At 37.0% G+C, this 24968-nt stretch overlaps 1 protein-coding gene across 2 annotated transcripts in view; it reads right to left on the bottom strand.

The window, feature by feature from the left end:
• TSC22D1 (TSC22 domain family member 1) overlaps window positions 1-24968 on the bottom strand; it is a 137546-nt gene that overhangs the window by 22481 nt on the left and 90097 nt on the right. The window contains exon 1 of one of the 2 annotated variants that reach the window (XM_045076650.1): window positions 24772-24959. The exons of the other annotated variant lie outside the window; for it this stretch is intronic. The gene's annotated coding sequence lies outside the window, so the exon portion shown is untranslated. Of the gene's footprint in view, window positions 1-24771; window positions 24960-24968 lie in introns of those variants that run through there. 2 annotated transcript variants of the gene reach the window in all.

Below are 24968 nucleotides of genomic sequence, written 5' to 3' on the forward strand. Positions count from 1 at the left end.
AAACCAAATATCTAATTAAGATAACTAGGCTAAACAAATAATTGACCTGTTTGAACACTTCAGTATACTCGGAATAGAAAAGATTTTTTTAAAGAAGTATTTAAAGCATAAAAAATACATGTAACACTTATGAAGCATATCAGTAGAATAAACACCTACAAACCCACCACCAAACTAAGGTCGTGACCAAAGCCACTGAAACCCCTGTGTGTTCCTACTGCACTAGCCCTACTCAGAATGCAACACTTCCCGGACCTGAAAGTGTTCAAAGTGTCACTCCCATTTAGTTCCTAGGTTTACCATCTGCTTCCTTGCACTGGAAGGTTGGTGAGGGGAGGGACTTACTGTTTTATTGACCAGCATGTCCCAAGTACCTAGATCAGAACCTAGTATATAATGAGTGCTCAATATGGTGTTACTGAATGAAATGAACGGTAATAATAATCACAATGATGATAATAGCAAATACTTAATCACACTTAGAGGACTCTTCATTTCCTAGTCATTCCCTAGTTTGCTTTCTTGTCTTCTTTCCTCTGGGTGGAGAATGTTTACTAAAATCGGAATCTTGGGGTGCCTGGGTGGCTCAGTGGATTAAAGCCTGTGCCTTAGGCTCAGGTCATGATCTCAGGGTCCTGGGATCGAGCCCCGCATCAGGCTCTCTGCTCAGTGGGAAGCCTGCTTCCCTTCCTCTCTCTGACTGCCTCTCTGCCTACTTGTGATCTCTGTCAAATAAATAAACAAATATATATATATATATATATATATATATATATATATCTTTTTAAAAAATAAAAAATAAAAAAAGAATCTCCATACACACTGCATTTAAGAAGTCCTGCTGTGAGCTTAATAACAATAGAGTAACAGGTCTTATATTCTACTTTGTATTCCCCTAGTTTCTTCAAAGATTAGTTTGGGACATTTTTTAACTCTCAATAAAAATTCAACCTTTTCTGTGTATAAGTATAACTGAATGATGCCCTCTGTAGAATCATCGGCCTACACAATTCAAGCACTAGATAGGCAATGATAGCTCTTTTCTGAGTCTTGGTTTGGATAGTTTCATGAAACCATGAGTATCTTACAGAGAATTTACTTTCTTCCACAACAAAGCTGTTTAAAACTACTTCTGAGTAAATGTGGTGGATAAAACATGCATATTTTATCTGTTTCCACCAACATACCACTAAGGAGATAGAGAATCCAGTTTAAACACACAGGGGTAGAAAAAAATAGGACAGATGTCAATTTCAACAGTCTGGGCAACTGGAAAAAAAAGATCGTTTAATTCACTCAGCTGGAAATTAAGCAAGCATTAAAAGAAGTCTAGAAGATAGCTGATATGAATTAAAGAACTCAATACTCTAAACCACATGCTTCTCAAAGTACACCATGCAAGTGAGATGAGAATCTATGAAACACAGACCTTATCCCACCCCAGTCTTACACAGCTGAACAACTGAGCAAAGGTAACTATCCTCTAACATAACCAACACTCAGAAAAAAGGGACCTGGAGAAAATGGGGTGGGCGGGGTGTTGGGTGTGCAGGGAAATGAGAAAACTTTAAAGATCCTAAAAGGCATGGATCTAATGATAGCAGGAAAACAGGATACCAAAAAGAGCTCTTGGAAGTTGAAAAACGAGTATCAGTGAGAGCACAGTGAAAATTCACTAGAATAAACAGAAAGCAAAGTTGAAGAAATATCTCGGAACTAAAACAAAATACCAAAGAAAGAAAAAGGAAAAGAAAGAATAGCAGTTTAGAAGGGCTTACACCTGAATGACAGGAATTTCAGAAACAGAACAGAGAATATGGAAGGGAGGGGAGTATCATAAAACAATTCAAGAAAATTTCCTAAAACTACAGATCATGCTTTTCTTTTTTAATTAGAAGAGCCTATCAAGTACAATTTGTTCTGTTTTGAAGCTTGTTGGGAAAACACGAATTTGCTCCAAAACAATTTATATATATTAAAGAAATACTTGAATAATGCACACTTCAATTCTTGCTTATGCTTATGTCTTTAAGAAAAACAAGGTGGGAGCAGGAAGCCGCACCAGCTGAACCAAGTTGCCTGGAAAAACACAAAACACACACACTCAAACGTGTATATTTCAGATGTGTATCATGTAAGTCGGTCCACCACATTTGCTGTGCTACAAGGATTATGTTTTGCTATTATTTTGCAAATGTTAATTTTTCTATATAAAAAGGCACTCATTCAACATCCGAAACATGTCGAATATCACTGGGCTTCAGAAACCCCAGCAGTGCATGCAAAAGAAAAGCTTTTAAGTACTGAGGAGAAGGTAGAACGAGGGTGTTTTCAAAGGAAAGAACATGTAATTTCTCTAAAACAAGAGGCATATAAGAATCCATGCTGCGAACCACCAAAGATAACCCACAACAATAAAGGAAACTTCTATAGCTAGAGCAACCTCAACTGCTGTGTAGTCACTAAGAACAAGCTCTAAAGAAAGAGAGGAAATGGGAAGACTGTTGAGTAAAGAGACTGAAGAGGAAACAGAAACAAACAGCAACAACCTTCCTCCCAATCAAAGGGAAAGCACTATTTATATACCAAGACTTTAACTGGAAATCTCCAAATTCTGCAGAAGCTGCTTCTTTTAGTGCCAGTAGTGGCTGGCTTGGTAGTTTCAAACACCTTTATAATTTATAAAGACTTCAGCTGTAGGGAGAGGCTTAGAGTGTAGACAAGAGAACTGCAGAATTTCCAGGAATGAAGAAAGAGGCTCTATATTGGATCAAATTTTCAATTTTGATGACACAGGTTATCTATCTTTTTAAATGTATACATTTGATCTAGATCTGCCCAGGCTGTCTTACGTTATTGGTGGACTTGGAAAATTACATTTCTGCTCTGTGGATTTCAAGGTCTCCTTATTTCAAAATAGAAAAAGTTCTGGGATCTACTTTCACTTTTTAAATAGATTAGTGAAGGTTTTGATTATTTCCAAGTCACTATTTCTATCACTTTTACTCTCCTAATGTATCTCACTAAGATTCTGGTATCAGCAAAAATTCTCCACATTCCCTTAATAGCAAGATTCTATATGGCCTAAGAGAGGTAAAGCCAAAATGAATCTGGCTTTCTCTCTCTCTCTCTTTTTTCAAAGATTGTATTTATTTATTTATTTATTTGAGAGAGTCAGAGATAGCGAGAGAGAGAGAAAGAAAAAGAGAGAGAGAGAGAACAAGAAGGGAGGAGACGGAGAAGCAGGCTCTCCACTGAGCGGGGAGACCGATGCAGGACTTGATCCCAGGACCCTGAGATCATGACTTGATCTGAAGGCGAACACTTAACCAACTGAGCCACCCAGGTGCCCAGGCTTACTCTTTCTAATTCCAATTAAAATGTAGCTTCCAAACAACCCTTAAAACAACTATGATATTATTTTGGTCATTTCATCTAGATATGTAACTGTGAAGCTCAAAGGCTACTACTCCCTGCTTAGAACTGACTTTTTAAATGAATTTTTTTTTTTTTTTGAGGTGGGGAGAGGTTGGGTTGGGGGGCAGGATGCAGGGGATAGAAACTCTTGATGTCAGGACCTTGAGATCCTGACCTGAGCCAAAATCAAGAGCCAGTTAACAGACTGAGCCACCCAGAGCCCCTTTAAATGCAATTTTAATGAGTAACAATCGGATTTTGAGCTTTGGAGTTAGTTTTAATTCAAATTTCCCATAGTTATTTCTTCCTCTGTAAAATGAGGAGATAATACAAGCAAAGAACCCGGCATTTCCCGCAACAATAAGATGAGCAATTAAGGCTATGTATGACCTTGTGCTCTGAACTGTTTTCAGCTTCGGTCATAACTGGGTTTAATCAAAAGAAGTCAACACATTTCTTCATTTACTTTTTTTTAAGTATGTTTCTTTTCTTTTTTTTTTTTAAGATTTTATTTCTTTATTTTGACAGAGAGAGTGAGCACAGGTGGGCAGAGTGGCAAGTAGAAGGAGAGGGAGAAACAGGCTCTCTGCTGAGCAGCGAGCCTAATGAGGGGCTTAATCCCAGGACCTGGGGATCATGACCTGAGTCGAAGGCAGTTGCTTAATGATGGAGCCATCTAGGTACTCCTCCACTTACTTTTTATAGGAGACCATTTCTTGAAAATAGCCTAATATAAACAGTATTGTTACAGATTATATCCAAAAGAAAATGTTTCAGCTTTGAGAATCACCTCATATGACTTGATTTATTTTCCCCTAACCATATAATAATAATAATCCTAAGAACAAATCATAATAGTCATCACAAAAACCAATGAAGATTTCATTTTTTTGGTAAAAAGGCAACTCAAGTTTTCCTGTGATATGATGAATTAGTTCACAGAGAGATTCTTAATATTTTTGTTTTGTATGTTTAAAGAGAATCTCCTCTCTTTTTCCCTCACCAATTTATTTAATGTCCCAAACTATGTGATAGTCCTGGCAGCCTCTTCCAAAAAAGCTGTTTTAAGGAAAAGCTAAGGAGGGGAACTCCCCTTCAGCTTCTGTCTTCTTTTCCCATGACTGTAGTATGCCTGTTCCTCCATCAAGAAATCAAGTGACTTCATACCCAGAACAAGAAGGGGAAGACAGTCCTTCTTTCTCACGATAGCTCCCTGCCACAAACACCTACTGCATATTATTTCACAAGTATTTTGTGCCTGGCACTGGGCTAGTCACTGGGCTCCCTTTGGAGAGAAAAGCACCCCTCTTCTAAAAAGCTGGCAGGAATTTGTAAACGATGTTTTTCCTTAGCAGCAGGAGTGGTATAACTCATCATCCAGTTTTAAGACAGAGCACTAGAAGGGAGAAATGTTTTTAGATAAAACTGCATTCTTGCTATAGATTAGACTTCAAAGAGAAAAATAAAAGGCAAGACAAAACTTTTAAACAGAATGTAACTAGGAAAACTGAACAACTGTACACCAGGCAATGCACTAAGCCCTCTACATATTCTCTCGTTTAATAGCTCACCTCTACGTATATAGATGAGAAAATGGAGAAAAGCCAAGTTAATGTGACCACTGCTATTAAATGACAGACCTGGAATCTGAACTCAAGTCTGTCTCATTCAAAAAACCAATTTCTTTCCATTGTACTTAAATTATTTCTCTAGTGACCACCTGTGCTAAGCACTGTGATAGCTCCATAGTCCAGGAAGGGGGGGTAGATTCGCAAGCAATAATTAAAGTGCAAAGTAATAAGTGGGATATCTTAGGTGTCCCAAGTACCAAAGAGAGCACAGGCGGAGGTAAACAAGTAGGTCGGGTGGGGTAGGGGTAGTATTTTAAGTGTTGGGTAGTCAGGAAAGGTTTCAAAAAGGAGTTTTCTCCTAAATTAAATCTTCATGAATAATCTTTTTTTTTAAAGATTTTATTTATTTGACAGAGAGATCACAAGTAGGCAGAGAGGCAGGCAGAAAGAGAGGGGGAAGCAGGCTCCCTGCTGAGCAGAGAGCCCGATGCGGGGCTCTATCCCAGGACCCTGGGATCATGACCTGAGCTGAAGGCGGACCCTTAACCCATTGAGCCACCCAGGCGCCCCTTCATGAATAATCTTAAAATCATTAGACAAAAAAAAAAGAGAGAGAGAGAGATTAGTTCAAGGAAAATGAAGGGGATGTCCAAAACAGGCAGAAAGGCAAAACATCCTTGTGGAAGATCCCCAAAAAGTAGATCTGAAAAAATTACAGAATGGTGGAAAATGGAGGCAGTAGTATTCAGAGATCTTCCAAGTACCCAAAATCTTGAAAACACTCCTAAAGAATCTGAAATTTCACCTACAACACATGAGCGCCAGGCAATCAGAATAAATGCTGGTTATATACATTATATGTTAATTTTTAAAAAATAGATGCTGCTTGTAAACAGCCAATTCTACCCTTTTAGTGCAAACCAGCCAAATATCAACCCTATCTCTAGGAAATGAGAGCAAACAGTGAAGGCTTTGCTACAGAGGAGTGTTCTGGGTTTCAGAAAGAATGAAGATACAGCAGGAAGGCTGAAAGGAAGAAGGAAAAAAGCAGAGACTAGGAAGAAATTCTGGTAAACTGTTAACCTGTTAAGGCAGTTGGGGAGTGATTTTAAAGGAAGCCAAGTTATCAAAATATAATCAATACTTCAAATCATTCTATCACTATAAAAAGTAAGTATATATATTATATTACACAGAAACCATTATACAACAAAAATAATCCAGTCTGGTGACTCCTAGATTGCTAACCTACATATTCATGACTGTTATTTCAGCAAAATAAAAATTGCTATCACTTAACTTAAGCACCTTGTTTTGTTCAAGTCATAAAATGTCAAACATCTATTTCACATACAAACAGTTTTAGAAAGGCACTGCATAATAGAAAATATGGCTCTGTAAACTCAATATCACAATGGCCTCCTTTAATCTCTTTTATAGAAAACAAGAGCAAACTTTGGGCAACAAAAGAAAGTAGTAATGATGTGCTTCTAGCAAGCCTTCAGAGTCCTTCTCTGTGATCATCTTATAGCAAATGTTCAAGATAAACTCTGGCCCATACTACTTTTAGTTAGATGGGTCATCTCCTCCAACAAACCATTTACAAGCCTGCAAATGCAACGAGTACAAGTATGACATAAAAATCCAAATAAAAATAAATCTTACACAATATAAAGATACATCAATGGAATTTAAAAGTCTATTATAAGATATACTAGAAGCTATCCTACTTTTGGTATTTATCTGGATGCTTAAAGAACTTGATATGGACTCTATTTCCACATTAAAAAAAAAAAAAGGATGTAAAGAAGTTAGAGGGAGCCCCCAAAAATAAAATAACCAAAATAAATAAGTAAATAAGTAACTTAAAAAGTTCTAAAACTAGAGTGGAAGAGAGTAAGAAATCAATGCAATATAATGCAATGCAATACAATGTCCATTAACATGGTAAATGTGTCTGGAAATATTCAGAGGCTCTGTTATCTGTGAAAAGCAAAGCTTATGTATAATATATGTAATGCATAAAAAGTTAATGTAAAATTATAAACAAGATTTTAGATGTATGTTGTATTTATTAAAAGCTTAAGAAGTTAAAAAATAATTGCAATCATGTCATTCTTTTCAATAAAAGAGATCCAATTAATAATTTCAGACCGTCTCACATCCTGGGTCACAAATCAGGTCTCAACCAGTACCAAAAGACTGGGATCATTCCCTGCATTTTTTCAGACCACAATGCTCTGAAGCTAGAACTCAATCACAGAGGAAATTTGGAAAGAACCCAAATACATGGAGGATAAAGAGCATTTTATTTAAGAATGAATGGGACAACCAGGAAATTAAAGAAGAATTAAAAAAATTCATGGAAACAAATGATAATGAAAACACAACGGTTCAAAATCTGTGGGACACAGCAAAGGCAGTCCTGAGAGGATAATATATAGCAATACAAGCCTTTCTCAAGAAATAAGAAAGGTCTCAAATACACAACCTAACTCTACACCTAAAGGAGCTGGAGAAATAACAACAAAGAAAGCAGGAGAAGAGAAATAATAAAGATCAGAGTAGAAATGATGCGGAGAAAGGGGAAATCCTCCTACACTGTTGGTGGGAATGCAAGCTGGTACAATCACTCTGGAAAACAGCACGGAGGTTCCTCAAAAAGTTGAAATTACAGCTATCCCATGACCCAGCAATTGCACTACTGGGTATCTACCCCTAAAGATACAAACATAGTAATCCGAAGGGGCACGTGCACCCAAATGTTTATAGCAGCAATGTCTACAATAGCCAAACTATGGAAAGAAGCTAGATGTCCACTGACAGATGAATGGATAAAGAAAATGTCACACACACACACACACACACACACACACACACACACACACAGGAATACTATGCAGCCATCAAAAGAAATGAAACCTTGCCACTTGCGACAACATGGATGGAACTAGAGGGTATTATGCTGAGCGAAATATGTCAATCAGAGAAAGACAATTATCATGTGATCTCCCTGATATGAGGAAGCTGAGAGGCAACACGAGGGGTTTGGGGGATAGGAAAAGAATAAATGAAACAAGATGGGATCGGGAGGGAGACAAACCATAAGAGACTCTTAATCTCACAAAACATACTAAGGGTTGTTGGAGGGAGGCAGATAGGGAGAGGGTGGTTGGGTTATGGATATTGGGAAGGTATGTACTATGGTGAGTGCTGTGAAGTGTGTAAAGCAGGTGATTCACAGACCTGTACGCCTGGGGCTAATAATACATTATATGTTAATAAAAAAATAAAAAATTTAAAAAAACTAAATAAACAAACAAGAAAAAATAATAATAATTTCAGACCTTCCCTTGACCAATCCTAAAACTGAAGGTGATTATATAAGAAAACATAATAATATTAAATATAAAATAAATAAAAAATAAAATAAAATAAAGTAATAATAATTTCTCACGTGTTTGACCAAAAGGATCAAGTTTACTTGACAAAACGGACTTCACAATCTGTGTATAAGCCTCAGGGAAGAAGTATAAGTGGATATAAAAACTATGGGATCTGGGGCGCCTGGGTGGCTCAGTGGGTTAAAGCCTCTGCCTTCAGCTCAGGACCCTGGGATTGAGCTGAGCCCTACATCAGACTCTCTGCTCAGCAGGGAGCCTGCTTCCCCCTCTCTCTCTGCCTGCCTCTCTGCCTACTTGTGATCTCTGTCTGTGAAATAAATAAATAAAATCTTTAAAAAAAAAAAAAACACTACGGGATCTCCTAAAATTACATAATTTCAGTTCTAAAGTCCATAAAAATTTCTTTGAAAAGTGGTAATGATCTAACATCTATTTCTCAAACTCAACTCATCTGACATATTCACAAACTTCTGACATACCTACATTAATCTTCAGTTGATCCAGAATTATAAAAACAATAGTTGTAGCTAAACTGCAGCTCAGAAACTGGTTGCACTTCTGACTCTAGTTAAAAGTTAAGATGACTTAACAGCCCTTGAATTAGAACACCATACACCTAAAGTCAGACATGGGTCAACGGGAATAAATTCAGATTAACTACTGAACTTCACCAGGAAGTTTATAGAAAGCAAACTGTTCTCTCTTCCAAAATGGCCTTCAAAAGATATGTCTAAATCCTTAAATGTGTGGAATTTGATTAGAGGATTTCATGAAAAAAATCATATTTTAAGTGTATATTCATTTGCTCTTAAGATGTAATAAAGTTTAAAAGAATTCTTACCTGCAATCCATAGTAATTGTCAGAGAACAATGCCATATACAGTAGATTAAATCATGAGAGAGAAAAAAATAAAAATCAATCATTTTCTGTGCTGCTTATTATACTCATAATTGAGCTACTCTATATGTATGTACATAGGTTACATTTTCATTTATTCAAGAACACATTGGCAAATTTAAAATGCTTAGCTATGTACTCAGAGAGTACTCAATGCCTGCTAAATTGCATTTTAGAAAAAATTAAGTATAACTATTTTACAATCATGTTTAGATACAAAAGAAACTATGGAGTTAGAGTCAATGAAAAATAATAGAAACTAAGCAACATAGAAAATGCTTACATAATGTTAAATGAACAAAAAGATATAGACTATGCATAACCTATGATGATACCTATAAACATGAATGTTTATATGTGGTGGCTAGCCTTCAAGATGGTGCCCAGTGATCCACCTGTCTTGGTTTTCATACTCTTGTAAAGTTCTTCCCCATACCGAATAGCGCTGACCTGAGAATACTACTGCACAAATGATGGTGTATGATTTCGAACACTAAGTCACAAGGATTCTGCCTTACTCTCTCTTTGATCATTCTCTCTGGGAGAAGCCAGCTGCCATGTCATGAAGACCCTCATGCAGCTCTAGAGAGAGTTCCACACAGCAAGGGATCATGGGCATTCTGTCAAGAGCCAACATCACTTGCCAACCATATGAGCGAGCCTTCTTACAAGTGGATCCTCTAGCCCAGCGTCATGCCTTCAGATGTAGCCCCAACTGGCATCCTGATTGTAAGCTCATGACACACCCTGAGCCAGGGTCTCTAAGGGTCGCTAAGAGCCAGGGTCACTAAGCTGCTCTCAAATTCCTGACCCTTAGAAATGGAGTAAGATGATGTTTCTTGTTGTTTTAAGCCACTCAATTTTAGGATAATTTGTTACAATAAAGAACTAAGACATATACTTCAAAAGGCCATGTAGTAATGATGATAATAATAATAATAACAGTATTAGAATATGACTAAGGAAAGGATCAGGGGTTATTTCCTCCTTTACTTCCTAAACTTTCTGTAAGGTTAGGTCACTTTCATTGTTCCATTTTTTAAAAAGCATACTCAATGCTCCTATCTCTAGTTGCTCCCACCACTTTTGTTAGAAAAGTTCTATCTGAGTCATTCATTCATTCAGCAAATGCCTGCTAGGACCAGTGTTCAGAACAATCTCAGTCCCACCTCAGGGAGCTTATATTCTAGAGGGAAAGAAGGCCTAAGTCATGTCACAAATTAGTCTAGGATTACAAATTGTGATATATAGTCCACTTTGCTATAACATGCATATGTTTCTGGAAGGCAAATTAATTCATGAGTGATCAGCAAATGGAAAAATGATGTCAGGATAACACAGAAGTTTTGTTGATTCAAAACTTTTTCCAACCAAGAGGAGCCAGAACAGCGGAATTGCAACCTTTAACAAGAAAGGAAAAAGCTCTCAACTCTGTTGCTATAGCAGCAGCAAGAGGCCTTTCATTTGTATTTAACAAGACTTAAAAGCAAGTGCTTCCACCCGCAGTCCCCCCCACCAGCTCTGCGCAGCTTTCAGCTCATGCCAGCTTAGCTGCCTCCTGTACCAGCCTCACCACAGCCCCAACTGGCTTGGAGCTCCATTTCCCTCTGCCTTATCTTAGCACCTGCCGCCTCTGCTCTAATTAAAACATTGCTGGCATTTCACTCTACTTTTTGTGCATGTATTTTTAATATTTACCATGAGAACTTCCAGCTATATTGAGCTGGTACCAATTTTTTTATTCTCTCACTGCTCTGGTTACAAAGCTGCCTAAGTATGGAACAGTTAGCCCCAGCTCTGTTTTCTCCACACACTGTCTTTATTTTTTGCATGCAATTTTGTAAAACGAGGTTTTGAGGAACATATGTATCAAGGTATAGAAGAAATGCCTGCATTATTAAGGAACACTTTACAGTTCTAGGAGAGCATATAACATAGGACGTTGACCTAATATGAGAATGGCATATGGAAAGGTCTAAAGCACAAAGAGAGGGGTACACAGAGAGGCCTGCGATAGCCTCAAATACTTTGCCAGACCAGGGAAGCTCTATTATTCACCTCTGATGCCTGAAACACTCCTTTGTCTGACCTGTGGTGAAGTAGGTGATGACACTGGGCCTAACTCACCATTTCTCAGCCCTACTGAACCTTAGAGTCAAGACAGAAGCTCTTCACAAACACAGATACGAGGTCCCATCTTGACTTAATTGATCTGAGACCTGAGCATTGGTACAGTTTAAAAGTTCCCCAGGTTGGGGGCGCCTGGGTGGCTCGGTGGGTTGAAGCCTCTGCTTTCGGCTCTGGTCGTGGTCCCAGGGTCCTGGGATGGAGCCCCACGTTGGGTTCTCAGCTCAGCAGGGAGGCTGCTTCCCCTCTCTCTCTACCTACTTGTGATCTCTGTCTGTCAAATAAATAAATAAATACAATCTCAAAAAGAAAAAAAAAGTTCCCCAGGTGATTTCAATATGAAGCCAGGGCGAAGAACCACGAAACTAAAGGAAGGCACCAGCAATAATCAAAGGATAGGAGAACAGGTCTTAAAAAGAATTAAAAACAAAACAAAAACAGAAAACAAAACCCTGAAATAATTTATGCATTTAAAAACTTTGCAGTTGTAATTGTAAATAAGACTATATGTTCATTATCCCCAATAAAATTTACAGGGATATTTCTGAGGGCACAGGTAGGGCTGGAAACAATCAGAGCTGGAGTGTGAGGTCTAAGACCAAAAGAGCACTGATCTCAGCTTCTGGGACAGTCAGCATGTGGGGCTGGAACCTAAGAGCTAGGAGCCTCAGTTCCACTGGAGGGACAAAGTGGAGAGAAAGGGGGTGGGGGAGGCTTGGAGGAATTTCCAGAGGGATTTAGGTACACTATTCAAAAGGAGTTCCTGATGGAGCATGCTGAAATACTAGCACATACTATTTAAAAACATGGCCATCTTTGGAACATCAAAATAAAGGATAAAAATGGTTAGAGTAGTTTAAACAGTCCTATTATAGGGAGGTAGAAAAAAGCAGGTTGCAATGAGTTTTTACACTTAGTGATCAGTCATGGAAAGGGATATTTTAAAAATACAGATTCCTGAGCCCAATGTCAAAGGTATGGACTGCAATCTCCAGAGGTAGGAAATGATCAATGAATAGGAACAACAGCTGCTACCATTTATTCAGCATTTCCCATGTGCCAGAAAATCGTCTATGCACTTTTTATATTTTACCTGATTTAGTTCCTGGAAGGACCCTAAGAGTTAACTGGGACACAGATTAAGTAGCTTGCTCATGATAAAGGGTAGATCTAGATTTCAAACCTGCAGACTTACATACAGTCTGTGCTCTTAACCATGACATTCTGCAGCCTTTAGAATACCCTCCCCCATCCCCAATAAACCAAATGATTCTGAGATTAATAGTATTTGAGAACCACTACACCATGATCTTTCAAAGTCATTTTTAGCCATATCATTCTTCGAAATAAGTATCAAAATCAATAGTATCTTCCACTGTTGAGCTTTACATCAAGTAGCTTTATCTCCTTTATAATGAAGAGTTTGAAATATGCTATATGTACAGAAATAGTTTTCCTATAGAAGGACAAGCTTATGTCTAAGACTTCTGTCTCTGACAAAAATAGAAATTTTATATAACACTTTTTTCTAAAACACTTAGCAATTTTCTATGTCCTATCAGTTCTTCCCTGATAATATCTCTGCCTTTTCTCTATTCCCACTGCTATTCCAGATTATCACCATATCACTTGGTCAATCTGGTCCCAATCTCTATCCAGCCAGATCCAAACAAATTCATCCTGCACACTGCTTCCAGATTAATTTCTTAGAATTTTCCTAATTTTCTTGCCAGTTGCCTGTTCTGTTGAGTCCTTTAATGATTAGACAGTACCTATAGGATAAAATCCCACTCTTTAGTTTGGCGTTCCAAGTCTGTAACTAACTGCCCCTTAACCAACTCTAACTTCTTTCTTTAAAATTCAACTACAATGCATTTTTTAACCCGAAATTCTTTCACCAAAGCAAGAACTAAATATATCTTAAGACTACATTTAGAATGAGAAAACACTTAACCTGTGGGTGAATTCTTTTTAAATTCTTTCAAGGAGATTCTAGCTATCTTAGAGTTAAATGTTCAAACTTGCTACCATCTCAGGTGAGCTACTTGTTAATACTTATACATTTCGCAGAGCATGGAAGACAAGAGGATGTTAACACAGCGGAGGTCTTGCACCTGACCTTTCAGGTAATCTCAAAGTTAATTTAGTTTCAGAGTGTACAATTACACAAAAACTGTCCTAATGCAACAGGGTGGGTTTAGCCTGTTCTTAAAGTACGAATCCTTTATATAATCCACAAAAACAGTTTGCAAATTTTGAATAGGATTATTTTTTACTAAAAAACATATAGTATCTTGCCAGGAAGAAAACTTATACATTCTAAAATTAAAAGTTAGGAAAATTTATCCATCTATTTAAGTCATGAAACTTATACCACTTCATCTACTAGAAGTAAAAAAAAAAAAAAAAAAAAAAAAAAAAGTTGTTACTACCAAGGAGAACTGAGAAGAAAGGATCAAGTGTCTATGCTCTTATATCCATTTCAGATGGAGCTACTTTATCAGTCCATTCTGCAGCTTCTCCAGAGCACTGAGAGGTCTCCAGTTACCCCAGAAGGGCCGAGTGAAAAGATGAAGGCAAAAACACAACCCTCCGTGAGCTGATGATCTATGGAGAGCAGAAAAATGGCAGGCAGGTAAGATGAACATTTGCGAAAGCCAGAGAAACACGGAGCTGCTGCTGGAGACCAAGTCCTCTTCCTTTCCCCTTCATCAGTAAAGCTCAACTACTGTTTTCTTACTGCTTATGTGAGGTTGAATTGATTCATTCTGATATTCGGTCTAATGAATTCTATATAGTATCTTAAAAGATTTTTTAAATATGCAAATAATTAATGAAGGAAAGAAATCTAGAAGAAAACTTCTCTATAGTCCAGTTTTTTGCAACAGATACACGGAATAACTCTAGACCTGGAAGTATAGGGAAGGGGAGAGAGAAGTGGTGACCAAAAGCAGCATCCAGAAATAAACTGAGAAGTCCAAGAGACTGAAGATTTTACCCAATGCTTATTGTATCCCCAATAAAGACACAGATTGCCTTGGAAAAGCTCTTCAATGACTAGATAAGGAAAACAGAGTCACCAGGGAAAAGTACTCACACCTAGACATATCTTTTGTAATCAATATTATCTCACTCATACAAATTATGCACAATTCAGGGTCTAAAATATTATAATAAGATTTCTTGAAGTTGCTACACAAGTAGTTACATCAGTTTCTAATGTTCTATATAACTGCACTACAGAATCCTATTCCTCACTGTCTAGAGAGCCCATTGATGACAAAGTTTCAAGGCCCCATAGTTTATTTTCCTTCCCTCCAACAACCCGTCACAAAATGCCCTGGGAGAAGGCAATGTCTGCCTTCATTTGCTATTCAATCTTGCAGAAAACTATCATGCCAGAGCCTGGCACTTGATATTCACTTCACTTTAATAGAAAAAAATATTGATAAGCCGAAGGTGAACTGACGTCAGGCACTGCTTTTAAGAGCACAAAAATCCAGTCTCTGCTGGGACCAGTCCTCATTCCCTCCACACTACCTTCACCTATCACTTCATCTTAACACAATCCAATAACTGGTATTCAAATGGCTCCCTCATCAACGGCAACTTAGCCTCATCTTCTGCTTACAAATTCAGGAAAGCATGGAATGTAGTTTAGCAAGTTTTCTACCAGAAAAGTTAAAATTGAATAGTTCTGGTATATAAAATGCTTAACAGTTAATCACATGGAAAACTTCTGACATTAGACAACCAAGCCTTTGCTGTACATCAAAGCAAAAAGAATCTGCAAAAATACAATTCTGCCACCTTGTGGTACCTATTCAAAAGTACACTACTTCGTACTTTAAAACAAAATTTGATTTTTTTAAAAAAGTGCTCATTTCAAAAAATATCAAAGTAATATAGCATTTATTGATGTTAATGTTCCCTGAAATTTATAGGAATTTATCAAATTGCCTATGTTTGACTTAAAGAAATTGTTTCTAAGGTGAAAGCTAAATTCTCCCTTAAAGTGTAGAAATGTAACTGTGAGCACTTGGAACACTCAGTAAATTTTTTGTAGCAATTATGGATCACGCTTTTCTTTCTGTAGTTCAATAACTGTCATGTTATATAAACAGAACTGCAAAATTTTTACTGCCCACAATATAGCTCTGCTTGATCAACTTTAAACTATGAAGATTACATGTAATATTCCCTTATACTTTTACTATGTATATTTCATAATTCTTAAACTGTTCAGACTCAACAAATATAAATAAAGAATTGTTTCTTAACATGTTGACATGAATAAGGTTAGTTTTAAAATTGTATATAAAAATATAGGACCACTGTCATTCTCAGAGCACCTTCTATAACAATTAATTCCTTTTAGAAAACCAAGTCTCTTGACATATAAAGGACTGAAAATTTATTCTGTGACAATCTGAACACCAATTACAAAAAAAAATAATGACAATAATATGACAAAGAATCATATGAAATTCTATTTATGTAGGTCAAAAACCTGAATCTTGAGAGTACCTATAACTCTGTGCTTTGTACTTTACCTGATCTATTGTATTTAATAATCCTCCTGTTAACCTTGTGAAGGAGGTACTCTTATTATCCCCAGCTTATCCATAAAGACACTGAGCCTCAGAGGACAGATAACCTGTACTAACTACCATATCTAACAGAATAGAGTTTATATAGATAAAAATAGAATAGTTCCTAAAATGTTTCTGAAAAGATAATCAGATCTTTTGGCTAAATTGCTTTTCTGTTAAGGATGACTTTAAGCAGCATTTACAGTGTTAAAACTTCCAGGAAAGAGCACAGGGCAAACAACTGCCATTTTTGTGATCTAAAATATCATTTGAATTTATTTCTTTGACAAATGCTGGTTATCTCTTTTATCTCACAACCTTCTCTTTTTTCCTATAAAGCAGCATTTTCTACCATGCATGCTGGTATGAATCCCTCAGATAATCATGACCATTAACATATCTGATTTTTCTCTCAACTCTCATCCATTCATCCATTTAAAAGCTACCTCTTTATTTGACAAAAACATGAAAACTCATCATCTTTACCCTCAAAATTTTATATTTTAGTAGGACAGACACAAAGAGATGATCTACTGCCATGTATTTCAGAAGAAGTATGTAAAGAGTGTAAAAGAATTTGGGAAGAAAGGCAGCTGAACTTTGTTTCAAGGTACCTATTTTTGCCCATTCCTTCCATCTTTAAAATCATTCCCCAGAGAAGCTCCACTACAAATGCTAAATTTGTTTGTAGTATAAAGTCTTGTACTACACAGAGTTGAGACTGGCATTAACAAAGGTACAAAACAAAAAAATTTTTTATCAAGGATGGTGACACTATCAATTATTAAGCAAATAAATTTTTCTACCATCTTTAATCTTTTCTCTCCACAGAAAATAATCTGCTAAGTGACTACAGGAGAAACAAGGATATCAGTATTACCTATAAGTTCCATAAGTAAACTCAGAAAAAGAGAAGATTCAAGAAAACTCAAGAAGCAAAGATTTGTAAGTTCATCTGCTTTAAATTCCATTTTTGTAACAAATCACCACCTTTTAATGCTCTCTCAAAGCCCTTCCTTTACTCCATTTCCCTTTTAGCTTTCTTGATAAAATGAATAGCTCTTCTTGATTTTCTCCATGCATGTCCCTAAAATTGGACATAAACTTCTCTAGATAACCTTCTTCACTCAGACCAGGTCTATGATCAGATTTTAAATTGCCAATATAAAAGTGTTTAGCAAGATGGCGGAGGAGTAGGAGACTTAAATTTCGCCTGGTCCCAGGAATTCAGCTAGATAGTTATCAAACCATTCTGAACACCTATAAACTCAACAAGAGATAGAAGAAAAGAATAGCAGCAATTCTATGAAGAGAAAATCAACCACTTTCTGGAAGGTAGGACATACAGAGAAGTGAATCCAAGGCAATATACAGGGAGACAGCCTGTGGGGCAGGTGGGGAAAGGGGGATGAAGCCTCCATGAGCTGGCTACCTGCAAATGATAGAGCAGCGGAGCCCAAAATCAGAACTTTTAGAAGTTTACCCCATGGAAGAACGTTACTCCAGTGGCTAAGCAGGGGGTTGAATGCTCACTGGGACAGTGTGGTCTCAGGACCCTTGGGGTCACAGACCAGGGGTACCTGGGTGCGGCAGAGCTCCCAGGTTATCAGAGTGGGAAAGCCAGCTGCAAAGAGTGAACCAAGGAGTGGGCTCTCAGCTCAGGGTTGCCATAAACCGTGATATGCAACACAGTCAGACCATTGCTCTTTGAGCAGGGACCCCAGAAGTGGCAGATCCAGGAGTAAACCCCCCTTCTCCACTGGGAGGAGTGGGCAGGAACACACTGCGGGAATCTACTGGGTTTGGAGACTCCAAATGGGGCCAGAGATAGAAACACTTGGTCACATGCTGGGTTAACTAGGAGTGAGACTGGAGACCAGGGAGACAGGAGTGATTAACTGCTACTCTCTGAGGGCTCACTGAAGTGGGGGACCCCTGAGCTCTCGGTTCCTCCAGGGCCAGAGATTGAGAGGCTGCCATTTTCATTCTCATCCTCCAAAGCTGTAGAGAAAGCTTTCATGGAACAAAAGCTCCTGAGAGCAAACCCAAGTGGATTACTTAGCTTGGCCCCTGGCAAGGGTGGTACAACTCCACCCAGGGCAAAGACATTTGAGAATCACTGCAATAAACCCTGCCCCTAGAAGATCTGCAAGAACATACAGCCAAGACAAAGTTTACTGATCAATGAGAACTGCAAAACTCCAGCAGTAGGGAAATACTGCACATAGATTTCATGGCTTTTTCCCATGATTCCTTAGTCTTTCAAAGTTAATTTTTTCAATTTTCTTTCTTTTAACTAACATCTTAGCCTATTTTAGCCAACATCTTGTCAATACCTTTTTAAAAATATTTTTTAATTTTCATTTTTCCAGTCATATTCTATCCCTTCATTTTATTTTACCTTATTTTTTATATATATTTAAGTTTTTCTTTCTTCAAAATTTTGAGATACAGTTTTTTTGTAACAGATTAAAATATACGCTAAATCTAGTGTATGGCTTTGTTCTAGTCTCCCACCTGATCACATTCTTTCCTTTTTTAAATTTTTTTCTTCCAAACGAAAAAAATAAATAAATAATTTTTTTCCTTTCTTTTTCAACCAACTTCTTATCAATTCCTTTTTAAGAATCTTTTTTAGTTTTCATCTTTACAGTCATATTCCATCCTTCATGATATTTACCCTTACTGCTGTATGTATGTATGTGTGTGTATATATATATATATTTTTTTCTTTCTTTAAAATTTTAGGAGGCAGTTTCTTCTAACAGACCAAAATACAACCAAAATTAAGTGTGTAGCTCTGTTCTATTCACTAGCCTGATCATACCTTTTTAAAATTTTTTGCTTCTTTCCCCCCCAGTTTTGGGTCTCTTCTGATTTGTTTAGCGTATATTTTTCTGGGGCTGTTGTTACCCTTTTAGCATTTTGTTCTCTCATTCATCTATTCTTCTCTGGACAAAATGAAAAAACGAAACACTTACCTCTAAAAAAGAACAGGAGGTAGTAATAATGCTAATGACCTAATAATATGGACATTAGTAAGATGTCAGACCTAGAGTTTAGAATGACGATTATAAAGATACTAGCTGGGCTTAAAAAAAAACATAGAAGATACTAGAGAATCCCTATCTGGAAAAATAAAAGAACTAAAATCTAACCAAGCTGAAATCAAAAAAGCTATTAATGAAGTGCACTCAAAAATGGAGGCTCTTACTGCCAGGATAAATGAAGCAAAAGAGAGAATTAGTGATATAGAAGACCAAATAAATTAGTGATATAGAAGACCAAATGATGGAGAAAAAAGCAGCTGAAAAAAAGAAAGCTAAACAACTAATGGATCATGAGGGGAGAATTCTAGAGATAAGTGATATCAAAAGACGAAACTATTAGAATAATTGGGATCCCAGAAGAAGGAGGAGAGAGGGGACAGAAGGTATATTGGAGCAAATTATAGCAGAGAACTTCCCTAATTTGGGGAGGGAAACAGGTAACTCCAGAAGGCTCAGAGAAACCCCCTCAAAAATCAATGAAAATAGGTCAACACCCTGTCTTCTAATAGTAAAACTTAGGTTTACTATTACTATTAGGTTCATCTCAGAAATAAAGAGAAAATCCTGAAAGCAGCTCAGCACAAGAGCTACCTACAACAGTAAAAATATTAGACTGGCAGCAGACCTATCCACAGAGATCTGGCAAGTTGGAAAGGCCTGGTATCATATATTCAGAGCACTAAATGAGAAAAATATGCCAAGAATACTATATCCAGCTAGGCTGTCATTGAAAATAGAAGGAAAATTAAAAAGCTTCCAGGACAAACAAAAACTAAACAAATTTGCAAACATCAAACCAGCCCTAAAGGAAACAACTAATGGATCCTCTAAGCAAAGAGAGAGCCTAAATGTAACACAGACCAGAAAGGAACAGAGACAATATACAGTAGCACTAAATTCATATCTTTCAATAGTTACCCTGAATGTAAATGGGCTAAATGCCCCAATCAAGACACAGGGTATCAGATTGGATAAATAAAAAACAATACCCATTAACAAGACCCATCGATATGCTTTCTGCAAAAGACTCATATTAGACCTGAAGACACCTCCAGATTTAAAGTGAGGGAGTGAAAAACCATTTACCATGCTAATGGACATCAAAAGAAAGCTGGGGTGGCAATCCTTATTATCAGACAAATTAGATTTTAAACCAAAGACTATAGTAAGTGATAAGGAAAGACACTATACCATCTTCAAAGGGTCTGTCCTACAAGAAGATCTAACAATTTTAAATATCTATGCCCCTAACATGGGAGCAGCCAATTATATAAACCAATTAATAACAAAATCAAAGAAACATATTGACAATAATACAATAATAGTAGGCAACTTTAACACCCTCATTGAAAAGGACAGATCATCTAAGCAAAAGATCAATAAGGAAATAAAGGCTTTAAATGACACACTGGACCAGATGGACATCACAGATATATTCAGAACATTCCATCCCAAAGGAACAGAATACACATTCTTCTCTAGTGCACAAGGAACATTCTCCAGAATAGATCATATCCTGGGTCACAAAGCAGGTCTCAACCGGTATCAAAAGACTGGGGTCATCCCCTGCATATTTTCAGACCACAATGCTTTGAAACTAAAACTCAACCACAAGAGGAAAGTTGGAAAGAACTAAAAAACATGGAGGCTAAAGAGTATCCTACTAGAGAACGAATGGATCAACCAGTAAATTAAAGAAGAATTGAAAAAAATTCATGGAAATAAATGAAAATGAAAACACAACTGTTCAAAATCTTTGGGATGCAGCAAAGGTGGTCCTAAGAGGAAAGTATATAGCAATACAAGCCTTTCTCAAGAAACAAGAAAGGACCCAAATACACAACCTAACCGCACATGTAAAGGATGGAGAATGAACAGCAAATAAAACCCAACCCAGCAGGAAAAGAGAAATAATAAAGATCGTAGTAGAAGTCAATGAAATAGAAGCCAAAAGAACAGTAGAAGAGATCAACGAAACTAGGAGCTGGTTCTTTGAAGACTGTAAACCCCTGTCCAGACTTATCAAAAAGAAAAGAGAAAGGATGCAAATTAATAAAATCATGAATGAAAGAGGAGAGATCATAACCAATATGAAAGAAACACAAACAATTATAAGAACATATTATGAGCAACTATATGTCAGCAAATTAGACAATCTGGAAGAAATGGATGCATTCCTAGAAAAGTATAAACTACAAAACTAAACAAGGAAAAAATAGAAAACCTGAAAAGACCCATAACCAGTAAGGAGATTGAAGCAGTCATCAAAAATCTCCCAACAAACAAGAGCCAGGGCCAAATGGCTTCCCAGGGGAATTCTACCAAACATTTAAAGAAGAATTAATACCTATTCTCCTGCAACTGTTCCAAAAAATGGAAATGGAAGGAAAACATCCAGAGGAATGTTGAAAAAGAAAACCAAAGCTGGCAGCTTCACAATTCCAGACTTCAAGCTCTATTACAAAGTTGCAATCATCAAAACAAATAAATTCATCAAAATGGTACTGGCACAAAAACAGACACATAGATCAATGGAACAGAAGAGAGAGCCTAGAAATGGACCCTCAACTCTATGGTCAACTAATCTTCAACAAAGCAGGAAAGAATGTCCAATGGAAAAAAGACAGTCTCTTCAACAAATGGTGTTGGGAAAATTGGACAGCCACATGAGGAAGAATGAAACCAGACCATTTCTTTACACTGTACACAAAAATAGACTCAAAATGGACGAAAGACCTCAATATGAGACAGGAATCCATCAAAATCCTTGAGAAGAACACAGGCAGCAACCTCTTCAACCTCAGTTACAGCAACCTCTTAGAAACAGCACCAAAGGTAACAGAAGCAAAGGCAAAAATGAACTATTGGGACTTCATCAAGATAAAAGCTTTTTCACAGCAAAGAAAACAAACAGTCAACAAAACCAAAAGACAACTGACAGAATGGGAGGAGATATTTGCAAACAACATATCACATAAAGGGCTAGCATCCAAAATCTATAAAGAACTTCTCAAACTCAACACCCAAAGAACAAATAATCCAGTCAAGAAATGGGCAGAAGACATGAACAGACTTTTCTGCAAAGAAGACATCCAAATGGCCAACAGACACATGAAAATGTGCTCCACCTCATCCAGCATTCAGGGAAATACAAGTCAAAACCACAGTGAGATACTACCTCATACCAGTCAGAATGGCTAAAATTAGCCAGTCAGGAAACAATAGGTGTTTGGGGAGGATGCAGAGAAAGGGGAACCCTCCTCCACTGCTGGGAGGAATGCAAGTTGGTACAGCCACTCTGGAAAAAAGTAAGAGGATTCCTCAAAAAGATGAAAATAGAGCTACCCTATGACCCAGCAATTGCACTACTGGGTATTTATCCTAAAGATACAAATGTAGTGATCTAAAGGGGCACGTGAACCCCAATGTTTACAGCAGCAAAATCCATAATAGCCAAACTATGGAAAGAGCCTAGATGTCCATCAACAGCAGAATGGATAAAGAAGATATGGTGTGTTTATATCTATACACACACACATACACATACATACACACACACACACACAAAATGGAATATTATGCAGCCATCAAAAAATCTTGCTATCTGCAATGACATGGATGGAACTAGAGGCTACTATGGTAAGCAAAATAAGTCAGTCAGAGAAAGATAATTATCACATTCACTGATATGAAAAATTTGAGAAACAAGACAGAGGATCATAGGGGTAGGGAGGGAAAAATGAAACAAGATGAAACCAGAGACAGAGACAAACCATAAGAGACTCTTGGTCTCAGGAAACAAACTGAGTGTTGCTGGAGGGGAGGGGAGTGGAGAGATGAGGTGGCTGGGTGATAGACACTGGGGGGGGTAAGTGTTATGGTGAGTGCTGTAAATTGTGTAAGACTGTTGAATCACAAACCTGTACCCCTGAAATAACACACTATATGTTAAATAAATAAAAATTGCCAATAAAATATGATATTAGTTTTATTAAAGAGATTTCTAGCTAAATCTTCAATGAATATATATTGTTTTATGGTGAAAATTACTTCTGCTAACTCATTTGACAAATATTTACTGAGCATACTTTAAATGTGCTAAATATATACTTAAAAACATAGGAGCTAGAAGACTGGGACCTATTCTCACTAGCTATATGCTTCCTTAAGTAGCTATCTCTTGAGCTCAATTTCTTCACTTGCAAAATATTTGCCTTACCTTCCCTCACAAGTTATTCCAAGGATCCAAATGAGACAATACATGTAAAGGCACTTATAGAGTATTTAGTTACTTTGAAAGCCAATCATCAGGGAGGCAAGTCATATCCCAAAATAGGTAAGCAAATAAGATTGCTTAATGCTATAACTAAGGTGAAATGTATCCTACATATCCAAAATAATTTCAATTAACCATTCATTTCACTGGGATATTATTTGTGAATCATAAGTTCTATTTGGTTTAACTAAAGTGTGTCTTTTTAAAATCATCATAAGCCAGCTCTAAAAAAATTACATTTTAAATAATAATTCCTCATTATCTGTCAACAACTAAAATTTAAATTATTTCAACATTTTCTTAAAAAACAATCTTTCCATCTGCATTTATATTGTTATAAAAATAAATATTATTTGACCATTAATAATCAGATAGTAAATGATTTCTTAGTCCACTTATTGTTCTGAAATCATGTGACGACCTTATTAGAAAGTTTGCAAACATTTCCAGAACCCTTAATCAAAATAAATTAGAATTAATAAATGAATTAATTTTCCATAAATACAATTAGAAAAATTTGCCATCCTATACAAGGAATAATTTAGGCAAAAAAGCTTATTTCTCCTTTAAGATTCAAGAATTTTCATTTATGATAAGCAGAAGATTTCCCATTTGCCATTTCAACTCTAATGAATATCTTTTCTTCAAACTGTTAAAATTTGTGAACCTACAGATTTAATTAGAAGACTGAAAAGTGTATTTGTCCATTATCCTTTTGAGTCACCTCCCTTTAAAACAAACTTTAATCTGCATCTTTTCATAGTAAGCTAACTGCAAAATTCCTACACCTATTTTCTCGAATTTTAAGCCAGCTAACAGCTCATCTTGAAATTTAAATGGTTTTAAAAATGTAATTCTAAGTTAATTTTTAATTTGAAAAACTAGCACCAACTTCTCTTAAGTATTTTACATTGACGTAGAAATATAGGAGTGGATGGGTAATTTTTCCAAATTCAAATCAGTGTAAGTTATAGAAACAGTAGATAAGAACACCACAAACATATATACATATATATACTAAGCAACCTAGAATTTGCTCTAAAAAGCATTCACAAAAATTTTGAACATTTCATAAGAACCACGCAACTGCTGCTTCACAAATAAATGTAAAGGCTTCTAAGTACAGCTAACATCATTCTCAAGCATGAATAAACGAAGGTAATATCTTGGGGCCGAAAAGCTCCCTATGAAATTCCGGAAGATCTACAATGTTAAGTCAACTCACAACGGATGAACCGAATTACGGAGTTGCTACACAACTGAATTCTTAAAAATCATTCCCTGAAACAGGACTCCACACGACTCCTCTGGGTCAACACCCAAAGGGGGAAAAATTCCTCCTTTCACAAACTTCAAGTGATCTTCCAAGTGGTTTCAAAAACAGCTTTTCTAATATCCCCGACTACGAAGGAAAAGCAAATGTGACGGAACTGAACCTGATTTCAGCCTCCAGGACAAGGACTGAGGAGCCAACTGCCTTTCGAGGGAATGAACACGGTCTAGGACGCCGGCGGGGCCATGAGCTACATCCAGGGAAGTCCTCACAGCAGGTCCGTCACTAGGCTACAGCAAAGGTTTCTAGATGCGCAAGCAGTCGTCGTGCAAGCTACCGTCGCTCTCCGGCGCCTCCCTC

Source organism: Mustela putorius, unplaced genomic scaffold (assembly GCF_011764305.1).
Source record: "Mustela putorius furo isolate JIRA1106 unplaced genomic scaffold, ASM1176430v1.1 tig00000179_pilon_pilon_pilon, whole genome shotgun sequence".
Classification (NCBI taxonomy): domain Eukaryota; kingdom Metazoa; phylum Chordata; class Mammalia; order Carnivora; family Mustelidae; genus Mustela; species Mustela putorius.